Below are 12,481 nucleotides of genomic sequence, written 5' to 3'. Positions count from 1 at the left end.
TAATAATAACAAAAAATGAGGATTTATTAAAAAAATAGTGTTAGTACATTTCGTTACAATCCATTACAAAAACAAACACATGAGAGTCATATTAGTTTAGAGTTTTCCACTTTCCCAGATTTCCCAAATGAGTTGTAGGCCTTAACAAGGGATGTTTCGTTACAGTAAGTAGGTGTTTACTTTCGACTGAAGCCCCTAAAATCAACCATAAATTCTATCGCTAATTGGTGATGTGTCGTTTGCTGTTTGCCAGATGTTCCTGGCGTAACTAAAGTCGAATGGCATATTGATTTTTTTTCTCTACAAGGTTGCGAACTATAGTTGTTTTATTTTTTATTTCATAAATAATTTTATGAAGATATTTGCATAATTATTGTAAAATAATTATAATTTTTTTCAAAAATCCCTCTCATACCGATCATGGTTGTTTATCCACTCTATAACAACGACATAACTTCTCCGATTTTACAAAACTGTTCGGGACGGTTCAATTGATACTAAAAAACTACTGGTGTAAAATTTTAAATATTTTTATTAAGTATGTCTAAGCAAATAATAAACTCATACAACAATTAATGTTTTCATAAAAAAATTGTTTAAAAAAATTCAATTTGATGTTTTTTGGTTGAGTAATACAGTAGATAAATGAAATCATCACGGCTTGATAGCAAATCTGTGCGTGCATATCTATAATTTAGGATCAAAATGAGAATCAGTCGGTTAGAAGAACCAAACGAACTCAGAATAGAAAAACCAAACTTAACTCCCATAAGAAATGTACAGGGAGGAAGCTGCTTTTGTGCATAACTCGAAATATAGGTCAAATAAATAAATTCCTATGCTCGATGGCAAATCTGTGCGAGCATACCTTTAATTATTTAAGACTAAATTAATGAAGATCATTTTGGTTGTTGAACCAAACCGACTCGGAAAATTAAAAACAAAATTTTTAATATGTAGATTCTGTAAACGTAGATGTATCAACCTACAGCTGATTTAGATTCAATGCCTTTTGTTTTGGCAGATAATGTTATACGCATTAAAATTATAAATTATTCTCCACAAAAAATATTTCACGATGACACAAACAAATACAATAATACCAAGGTTTTACTTTACTTAAATGCCAGTATTAGGGTTTATTTTGATATGATTTAGTCCTATGTATTTAACTTTAAAATAACATGAATGTTCTATTACTAGTAAGACAAGTCTGTGGTTTTGAAAGTTTAGAAAATGTATATCTAAAACACAATCTTTGAGGGTTTCTCTATCTGCCGACCAAGCTGATCTTGAATACTTCTCGTAGAGGGCCCTTCACTGTATTTAATAAGGTGACTGGTATTAAAATAGTTTCAAAACAAAAAAAGTTAAGTAAATCAAATTTAAACCTAAACAAGGCATAAGACATTTAAAATGATTTACTCACAGGAAAATACGTTTGATTTTTATGAAAAAGATTTAGATAAATTCTATAGTCGAACCCAGAGGTACCATGTTTGGTTGACTAAGCCTTGTCTCGGTATTTGGGTTTTATCCGAATGTAACCTGCATTTTAGTGAACGTTATTCGGTTTAAAATATGTTTGATCGAGTTTAAGGGATTTTTTTTTCTTTCTGAAATATTTTTCATCTGCGACCACATTTGTTGTACAGTACAGTATTATCCGTCTCGAGTTAATAATTCAGTAATAATATTAATGATATTTTATTGGTGAAATTAGCAATTCAGTAAAATAACAAAAATACACAGTGAAACAGATAACTTTGGTTTAGTTATAAGTTGTAATTAGCTGTTCTTCAAGAAGTTACACAAAGAAAACTCTTTTGTCCGACTAACTTAGCTCCAAGACAAATTATAGACATCTAACTTGTCTCCTACACTCGAGGGTTTGACTCTTAGATATTCTATACAAAAACCTCACTTCAACTTAGTTTTAATTAAATTTAGTTTAGACTTAAACTAACCACTGATGCTAGCTCATCGTTAGATCCGTAAACCTATAATATGAAAGTTCTTTTTTCTTTAGGTTAATATTTTTCAGAGCGATGTAGTTACTGTTTTTGAAGAAATCCCTATAAATTTAAAAATTTAAAAATCCGTTAAGATAACTTTTAAAGTGTATACATTTCGTATGCTCCTGCCTCAAACACCATAGAGATCACTACATTTAAAGTATGATAAGAAAAATAATGCATTAAAAGCTAAAATTATTTATTTTTAAGTAATACTATTTCCATAATATACGTCCAACTTTAAATAAAAAAATCTTTATCCCAACAAGTTATTACTATGCTTTTTTAAATATAAGCTACAGAGAGTAACCAAATACAAAGGAATGCAATAGTTATGTGGTCATCCTGCCATGGTGCTTTCCAATATTTGTACCATATACTTCATATTCCTTTTTTTAGTCAAGAAAGAAAGTATCATAAAGTATCAACTTATTAAGTGAGTTGTCTAAAAAAGTTAACAAACCGTCTAACGTGTGGGTCAACCTATTCAAATGTCAACAACAAAGAGAGTAAAAAGAACCACAGCTTAGCATTCCGTCTTATGTGAAGGGTCAAAGGGAGTAACATCTCAACTCGGTACAATATCTATAAGAATTTCTTAGTGGTCTTTCTTTTTTGTTGGAAATAGTGACCTAGTGTTTACTTATAAAGTTTTAAAAGTAGGCCTACTGAGTCACTTATCACAAAAGCTATTTGTCTGACAAAAAGCTTTTGAACTGCTTCACATTTAATTTTAAATTACGTTGTAAGTTGATTTGATAATAGACACTTAAAATAGTTTGCATATTAGTTAAATAATTTCCACCCCTTATGAGAATCTATAGCTAATAATTATCTTTATAAATTAATACAAGCTTCCATATTACAGCCTTAAAAGATTCCAAAATTAATCAAAAAGTTTTCACTCAGTAAAAATTTACCTTTAAAATAAATAGCTCGGTTAGTGAAAATATGTTCCTCAAGATTAATGGTACAAGTAGTCTTTGTCGTTTTACCACAGATATTGAAACATGTTTTATACAATATCCGCTTAAGATGAAAACTATGTTACATTCAACTCGTTTGTTGTACATAATCCATGTAATGATTTATTTTTGAAATAAATTTATTTTATTCGACCAACATTCACTATAACAGTTAAACATTGAATAAAGCTTAGTCAATTTAACAGTTTATTACTGCTTCTAGATCATCAATAGCACTTATTCTTCACTAAGTCATTTAACTTACATTGTGTAAATATGAATGAGCCCCATTTTAGAATAGCCGTAATAATTTCAAAAGGGTTAAAAAGCTATTTGGACCGTGTAAATTATAATTCAACAAAAGCTTTTGTTAAATGGGCAACAAATGTTCGCTTCGTCCAGTAATTACACTATTAGGAACATCTGCAGCAATTTACTTTCGGAATTAGATCGCCAATTATTACACAATATTATATCCCATGATTTAGTTTTGATATTTTAACTAATAAGTACTCATTAGGTTTAAAGATATGTTAAAATCTACAAACAGGTATAAAAATCAGGTATATTTTGTTTGTTACAGTTCTATTTCATAGGAAGTGTATTTGGATGAAATTATCGTAGCTCTCAAGTTTGATATTATTGCATGGTAAAAGATATTTGGATTATAGTAAGAAAACGTCTTACAGCGTAAACTGACATATTTACCCTTACATTTCAACATGTTTTCATTACAGTAGATATAATTCTAATTTACATTAGCAATCAGTTCTAACCAGTCACACAGGTTACTATCAGAGACTTACAAATATGTTTGGCCGGACACTCAGGTAAACAGACAAACGTATAGCTTTTATATGAATACATGTACTGTATGCCAAATAACAGACTCATCTTTAAATTAAAGAACAAGGGTACGTGTGATGAATGAATGAAATAATGCGTTTATTTTCCACATAATGTACAAAACGAACAAAATACATACTTTTAATACACAAACAATTACAAAATATCAACTAAAACTAAAATGTAACCTTTTCTGTATTACCTTTTGGATTTTTTTATTTCAGCAGCCATAGTTCGCCCTGTGCGTATGCTGGATTGCTATTAAATAATTTAGTAAACCAAATCGTAATTAAATTATAATAAACTGTTGCTTCAAAAATATTAGTTTATGGAAAAAGACTTTTTATTTTTTGCACCTAAAATATACTAAACACAATTAATTAGATGAAATGCAATTAATCTGTTTTATCCGGTGGGGACAAAGATTCCTGCTGGCTCGGGAAGGAGAGGTCAAGGGTCTCTATAATCTCTATATAATACAACATCACCTCTATATGTATAATACACATGTTATATTTGTACCTATAAGCCTATAGGTACTTCGATAGTTGTTACAATAATGCATAGTTAAATTAGTTAAATTAAATTCAGTATTTTTCATCTTGCCTGTGTGATTTCAGAACATCTCATCCAAAGATTCACTAAAGATCAAGCTGTGGTGGACCTGGAAAAATCAAAATTGTCCATCGGCTTACCTTCTCTAGCATTGTCGAAATCAGAACTATCGAGGGCTTGTTAATTGATTCATTTTTAATAGGGAGAGTTACAAGCATAAACAAAAACAGTAAATGGACACTAAGGTACTCGTATGATGAAGTATTGATTATTAAAAGTTGTTATGTTATAGTTATTTTTGTTTAATTCAACATTAAAAATCCTAATACCGCATATCTAGTTGGAATAAATATCAAGCTGGTCCCAATAGTCGATGTTTATTTTACCCTTTTTGAAAATTGTTTTAAATTTAATGAAATGAAATGAAAAATGTCTTTATTTAAGAGGCGAAGTTAGGACTACCAAGTCCTCTCTACAACTTAACCTCTAAAACTTAAATAAACTATCCACTTTATTAATCAAATTAAATAATCTAAAGTACCATATTATAACATGATGAAATTAAATTTACTCATCTTGGTGTAATCTACGCAATCTATTTACATTACGAAATAGAAGATAACATCCTCTAATATTACGTGATGAGATATAAAACTTCCTAAAAAAGGGTCAAGTATGTAATGAATTAATCAAACTACTTATTGCTATTACTAACCCATTCAGAAATTAAAAATGTTTGAAGAAAAGAGTCCTTTCAAAAACATAATGATGACAACTAGAGATACACCAATCTCTTGGGTTTTCAATAAAATAAGCCCGCGACTGAGGCGTCTGCTTTGTTCTCATCACTTTAAGTTTTAACCTAATTACTATTCAATCTCCCACGAAAATATTTTCTCAGTTGAATTTTAAAATTTTTACAACAAAAACTACCATAAATTGCAATGAACAAGTTTTTTTTAGTTATACCTCTTTAGTAATTTTCCTAATTCATAACATTTGTTCACCAAAAATATAGTTTATCTTGTTCTTTTACTTCTAGTTACAATTCTCCTCAAAATCTTTCCTACTACTTGCAACCATATAAAGTAAGTGCTCTTTTATAAAAACAGAAACGATAAACAAAATCAACAGATATTGGATTGGCTATCAAGTTTGTCTATTATGTTTAATTTTTGAAAATTTGTCAATTTCTTCCAAATTTAGAAAATTCGTCCACTTTGTGCAATTTTGTCAAATTCATCTACCTGTTTGTAAAATATTTGCAAGATCTGTCAAGTTCGTTAATTTTGTCCAAATTTGTCTATTTTGTCCAATTTTGTTTAATTCAACCATTTCGTCCATTTTTTCAAATTCATCCAAACTCCTATATTTTGTTGATATCGTTTATGATGTCCAGTTTTTTTTCTCAAATTCAACCATTTTGTCCAATTTTGTTAAATTTTATTATATTTTCCATTTTTTTTCAAATTCATCCATTTCTTCCAATTTTAGCAAATTCTGTCATAGGTCTATTTATCTATATTGTCCAGTTTTGTAAAATTCAACCCTTTCACCTAATTTTGTCAAATTAAACTATTTTGTCCAATTTTGTAAAATTCGACAATTTTGGAAAATTTGTTCATTTTGTCAATTTTTTGCAAATTCCGTTATATTCATCTATTTTGTATAATTTTTTCCAAATTCGTCCATTTTCTCCAATTTTGTCAAATTCATCCATTCAGTCCAATTCTTCTACAGGTGACAAGTCGATTTTTTTAATAATGTTATTATAACCAAACTTATTTTCGGTATTTTTTTTATTTAGACCTAAAAATATATACTTCAATCAAGGCTTTTCACATCGACAAAATTGTTGTTTGATTGTGAAATTATTGGATTTGAAATGCAAATCATATACGCCTATAATCGGATGAAAAAATATTTGGCTACGTGACATTTCTTTACAAGATTATTTTTCACAATAAAACCGCCAGAAAATTGGTCTTAGAAAAACGTGTAAACTAGGTGTTCTGGATTATAGACCGTGTTATAGTAATACCTTAAAATTACTTTAGACTTTGAAGACATTTTCGTTTTGTTATACAGTATTATTGACAAAACATACATGGCTTATGGATTGTCCTCTATTCTTTAAAAAATATATATGATTTTGTTTTAAATTAATAAATTTTTACCACTGATACGCAGTACATTTCCAACACGTAAATAAGCAAACAGTGTGGCTCGCGGCGTCCAAATATGATTCCCATTATAAAGGACATTACTGTTTGTATTGCTCTGACATTGTATTTACGTTACATTTTACCTTATAAATGTAGATACACTGTGTAAGATACAATATTCCAGGTATTTATTACAAATATTTGTAATTCAAAAGAAAACTATTATTCTACAATTTATTTCACTTTGTTATTATATTTTTGCACGGATCCATTATTGATAGCTAGAGGCGTTTTCGTCATGTTGATAAAATATATTCATTCAAGAGTTTTGAAGCGCACAATATGCTTTGGCCACGAAATAATCATTATTTTGTACTTACGTACAGGGAGCTTAGTTCAGATTGAATAAATCATTTATTAGATAAGTTAACTAGCTAAATTTATAGATATTTATCACGTAATCAATGGAACACGTTTTAGATGATTCAAATAAAACATTTATAAATACACACCTTTATAAATACAATAGCGTTATCCAACTACTATTGAAGTACATACATACTTCCGCTTTTATAAACGTTTCAACTTCCATGTCGATTGGGTTATCGATGACTGGATTGAAGGAGCATTTATGCCTAAATGGTTGTTTATAACTTCTTCCCAAACTACTTTGCGGGCATGAGTAGGATTTGTAGGCGGTAAGACCATTTTCAAGCAATTTTGGTTCTTAGCCCAAGAGTAGTTCACGTAATATACCATTTGCCACGAATAAAAACACCGTTGATCAGGATCACATCATGTGTTTGACCATTATAATGATAAAAGGAACTTGAAATATTGTTTTTTTTATTTAATGCGTTTTTTCTTTCAGATAATCCACAGAGAATCATACTCGGTGTATTTGTACTTAATTTAAACTTTCATATTTTGATTACAAAATGAATCAAAAAGTTTGTAAAGGCAATATTTTTTAGTAAATTAACTTCTCTCCCCCTTCTCAGTTTTGTTGAGTCCTTGGAGCCTAGACGTTCTAACTCATAAAACAATTAAAAAACTATAAAGCAAATTTCCAATCCCACAGTATACTAGATATTTAAATTAAATTTACTTTGGTATTTGAAACATATTTTGAGGTGATAAATAACGCTTCAGCTTCTGTTTGAAAATAACAAAATTTACATTGCTCTTATGGCGGGCAAATCCAAAATGGCCTTTGGCTTCCTTGGACTCCCTTGGAAATGCATTCAAAACAACAAACAGCATTTCTATCACATATTACTAGATGTTAACATTATAATCACTTTGGTGTTCGAAAAATTTATTTTTGAATGATAATTATTAATTCTTTAGCAGTTGTTTGAAATTAGGCTATCCATGATGGCCACTAGCCTCCAAGGACTCTTATGAGCCTTTTCTTCAAGATTAAAGGTACATGTATACATTGAGGTTTCATATTTTAACAAGCAACTAACATAATTTTAGAATGTTATATTCGTGACTTCGTGAAAAATATTAGAATGACATACTTTAATCAATTAAACGTGTTAGCTACGGTATAAACTCAGAGATGTTGATAACAATGTATTAACTAATTGAAACATGCATATTTTTCTAACCTTCAACCAAATACGTATGTAGCATTACAGGGCTGAAGTTTAGGATACCAGAGTACAATTGGGTACTTATTTCATTGCGGTCCTTTTAAAATATAACAAAAGAGGCTGGGTTGGTAGAGCTAGAAAACTGCAAAGTCAACAGGACAACAAGTTTACGACTCCCACGACCCCTAAGTTTAAAGCAATTCGCATTCAAGGAAACCCAATACCACTGATTATAAACTTCCAGTTTCAAAATTCGGTATAGTAAGTGTACAGTATAGCAATGTCAATACTTGTACAGTCATGAACATGATCACCGCAAATTGTACAACTTATAGATTCTCTGTTTATTTTCTAAGTAACAGGCTCATTCCTTAAAAAAAATAATAAATACCCCACCGCAGCAAATCTGCACATTTAGCACATTTCCATTTGCCTGATTGGATTTACTCTAAAATATCTCCTCAAAAGTATCACATTTATTCCCTATTTAAATAGCATTGGTTTAACGAGTATTTCGGTTTGCTGTAGCATGGAGGGTAAAAAAGTGTTTTTGTGTGTGAAATTTGTTTATTATTAAATTAATACATTCTCCAAAATTTGTTAAAATATGTTCATAAACAAAGAATACTGTTACTATATTCTCTATAAAGGAAATTCGCTAAAATACTGTACATTTTCAGAGCAATTTTTACATCTTACAATTCAATTATGCAATTATAATATATAAGTCAGCATTAGTTGATTAGGGTCCCCTTTTGTGGTGAATGAAGAAATAAAACTCAAAGCTTTTTCATACAACTATGAAGCAAGCTTTTGTGGCCAGGATAATTGTTGCACTAATTATTTAAATCGAGGCAAGAATTTTTGGTAAATTTCATAGACAAATTAATTGCTGAACGAAACCGTTATTGATTAGACATATTACTGAATTATTTTTAACACAATTTAATGGTTTTGAGAACTTTTTTATACATATAAATAGCATATAAGAAAGTTTTAAGACACTTTAAATATACAACAAATAATTATAAGAATTACTTTTAGTCACAATCGTGTATTTTCCTACAAACACGCAGTGCAATGTTTTGAGTTTACAACTATTACCGGTTATATTTCATCACACCACAACCCAAGCCTAGTTTTTAATACTTTAAGCCCTAAGGCACTATGTACGTTCGACTGATATTTGGTTGCACGGTATTTGGTTTTTATCCGGGCCTAAACTACTTTTCAGCGTATGTTTATTTATTATACAGTTTGTTCTATCTAGTTTAAGGGTTTAATTTGATTCAATAGCAATCAAATAGGAACATGAACTATTATTTAATTCTTTACCTTATACTTTCTTATGAAATGGAGACCATACGAATGTAGGTATTTTGAGCCAATTATGAATTGAGATGAGTGTAGGATGAGTGGCGTGATCTTGTAGTCTTGTTAGGGGCTAAGACGGACATGTTCCTGAGACAGAGCTGTTAATTAATAGCCCATACATCCGATGGCAACTAAGGGGCCTACAATTTATAGTGGAATCCGAAACACATTTTTCCCTTGTAATTAACTAATTGGTCTATGATAGTACTGCGGATCGTCGTAGTACTAGTGCCTACTAGTACTAGTACTAGTGCGGACGTTAATCCACACCAGGGAGTGAAGGATTTAAGCTATACGATAAATTGTTGAGAAAGAGGCAATGCCATCGCTTTGAATTAGTTATAAGAAGTTCAAGTTATAGTTATAGTTAGAAGAAGTGTATTATAAGAAGTTGTACAGCGCAAGGTTGTGTCCGATCTTCTTAGCTCCAAGACAAATGACACAAATATAACATTGTCTCCTGCACTCTCTAGGGCTTGATGTTTCCTCCAAAAACCTTTACTAAACATCAATTCAGTTTTAATTAAATTTAGTTAAGACCTTAATTCAAATTCATCACTAATGCGAGCTCAAACGTTGGACCTACAACAACGTAATATGAAGTAGTAACTATAAGTTCTTAAAGTTAATGTTTCTGGGAACGACGAAGTTGATGTTTATATCTCAAATTACATTTTGATAAGTCCATAGTTAATGTTATTCGTGTTCTAAATAACTGTATAAGAAGTAGAACACAAAACTTGCTTCATGTGCAGTGGTTGTTCGACCAGTCTTCAGAACTAAACGTGTATAGAAAACTTCATACTTTTGAAGTCATTTCATCCATAAAATGGTAATAGGTCATTTTATTGTATTAGCCAATATTATTAAAACAAAAGTCTTTTATGTTTAAGACTATTTAGGAAAAACTCTTAAGGTTTTAAAGAATATTGAGGAAAACCACATACTGTATGTGAATTAATAAAAAGAAGATGTATAATTGTAGTCAAACACTAGTACAAAAAAATATACAGCTTTAAATCACAAATCTCCTTTCCTAAGGATACCTTATTAGATCCTTCGATACCTTGTTAGATCAAGGCTAAGGAGACTAACACAAAAATTCAACGAAATGCAGCAGTTTTATTTCAAATGTATATTCTAGGCCAAAATTAATCTATTTTTAATATTTGTAGCATAGCATTATTATTATTATTATTTTATATTATAACTAGCTGTAACCCGCGGGCTTTGCCCCGTTTAACTTCTTAATTTTCAAGATTATCTCGTTCGCATGGCTCAATCACGTCCTGGTTGAAGTTTTTTCGCTACACTCACTCACCTTTAGGTTGGAGCTCGTTCGCTGCGCTCACTTGCCTTCAGGTTAGCTCGTTCGCTACGCTAACTCGCCTCCAGGTTGAAGTTCGTTCGCTACGCTCACTCACCTTTTGGTTGCAAATTAGCTGTTGTCATAAATGTAAAAGAAATATAATAGTGCTGCACCCTGTTGGTAATCCTTGTAACTTTAATGCTATTGGACATCATAGAACAGAACCAACTTGTTTAATTGAAACACTTGTTAAGATTCAATGATTCAATTTCTCATAAGGTTAACATGGGAAACTCCAGAGCCACTGGGGCGGAGCCCGAAAGGATTTTTGAAATAAGAATATGCCTATATGTTAGTCGGGAATGTGAGCTATCATCATGCCAAATTTCAGCCCAATACGACCAGTATTTTTCGAGTTTACTTTTCCCATACACACATACACACATACAGCAACCACCTCTTTTTTATAATAGTACTAGCAGAGTACCCGTCCTTCGTACGGGGTTGGCATATAAGTATCAAATGCTTATAGCAGTTATGAGTGAGGACATGGTTTAAGAAATTTCGGTTCTTTTTGAAGTTCGTTCGCTACGCTCACTCACCTTTAGGTTGGAGCTCGTTCGCTGCGCTCACTTTCCTTCAGGTTAGCTCGTTCGCTACGCTCACTTGCCTTCAGGTTAGCTCGTTCGCTACGCTCACTCGCCTCCAGGTTGAAGTTCGTTCGCTACGCTCACTCACCTTTTGGTTTCAAATTAGCTGTTGTCATAAATGTAAAAGAAATAATGCTAGTGCTGCACCCTGTTGGTAATCCTTGTAACTTTAATGCTATTGAAAATCATAGAACAGAACCAACTTGTTTAATTGAAACAGCTGTTAAGATTCATTAATTCCATTTCTCATAAGGTTAACATGGGAACCTTTGCTCCAGATCCACTGGGGCGGAGCCCGGAAGGATTTTTGGGATAAAAATATGCCTATATGTTATTTGGGAATATGAGCTATCATCATGCCGAATTTCAGCCCGATCCGACCAGTAGTTTTCGCGTTTACTTTTCCCATACACACAGACACCACCTCTTTTAGCGAATTTCCCTATAGGGAAGTAGCTATTACCGTAGGTCTCATGGTAAGACTTAGGCCCGGGACCGATTTACTTTTTCATTTTGATGTCCCCAGAGGCCAAAAACACCATTCGTTCAAATTTTTATATATGTATATATATATATATATATATATATATATATATATATATATATCTAATATATAAAATTCTCGTGTCAGTGTTTGTCTGCAAACTCCTCCGGAACGACTTCACCGATCGTTATGAAATTTGGTGTGTAAATTCTGTAGGTATGCGAATCGGACGTAAACTATTTCCCGTTTCGAAATTCTTAAAAGGGCTCCGCCCCAGTGGCTCTGGAATTTCCCATGTTAACCTTATGAGAAATGGAATTAATGAATCTTAACAGCTGTTTCAATTAAACAAGTTGGTTCTGTTCTATGATGTTCAATAGCATTAAAGTTACAAGGATTACCAACAGGGTGCAGCACTATTATTTCTTTTACATTTATGACAACAGCTAATTTGCAACCAAAAGGTGAGTGAGCGTAGCGAACGAACTTCAACCTGGAGGCGAGTTAGCGTAGCGAA

This window comes from Macrosteles quadrilineatus, unplaced genomic scaffold, assembly GCF_028750875.1.
Source record: "Macrosteles quadrilineatus isolate MER2022 unplaced genomic scaffold, UCM_ALF_1.0 Scaffold_8__2_contigs__length_117827958, whole genome shotgun sequence".
Classification (NCBI taxonomy): domain Eukaryota; kingdom Metazoa; phylum Arthropoda; class Insecta; order Hemiptera; family Cicadellidae; genus Macrosteles; species Macrosteles quadrilineatus.
The sequence above is the reverse complement of the archived record's forward strand: the minus strand, read 5'-3'. Positions refer to the sequence as shown.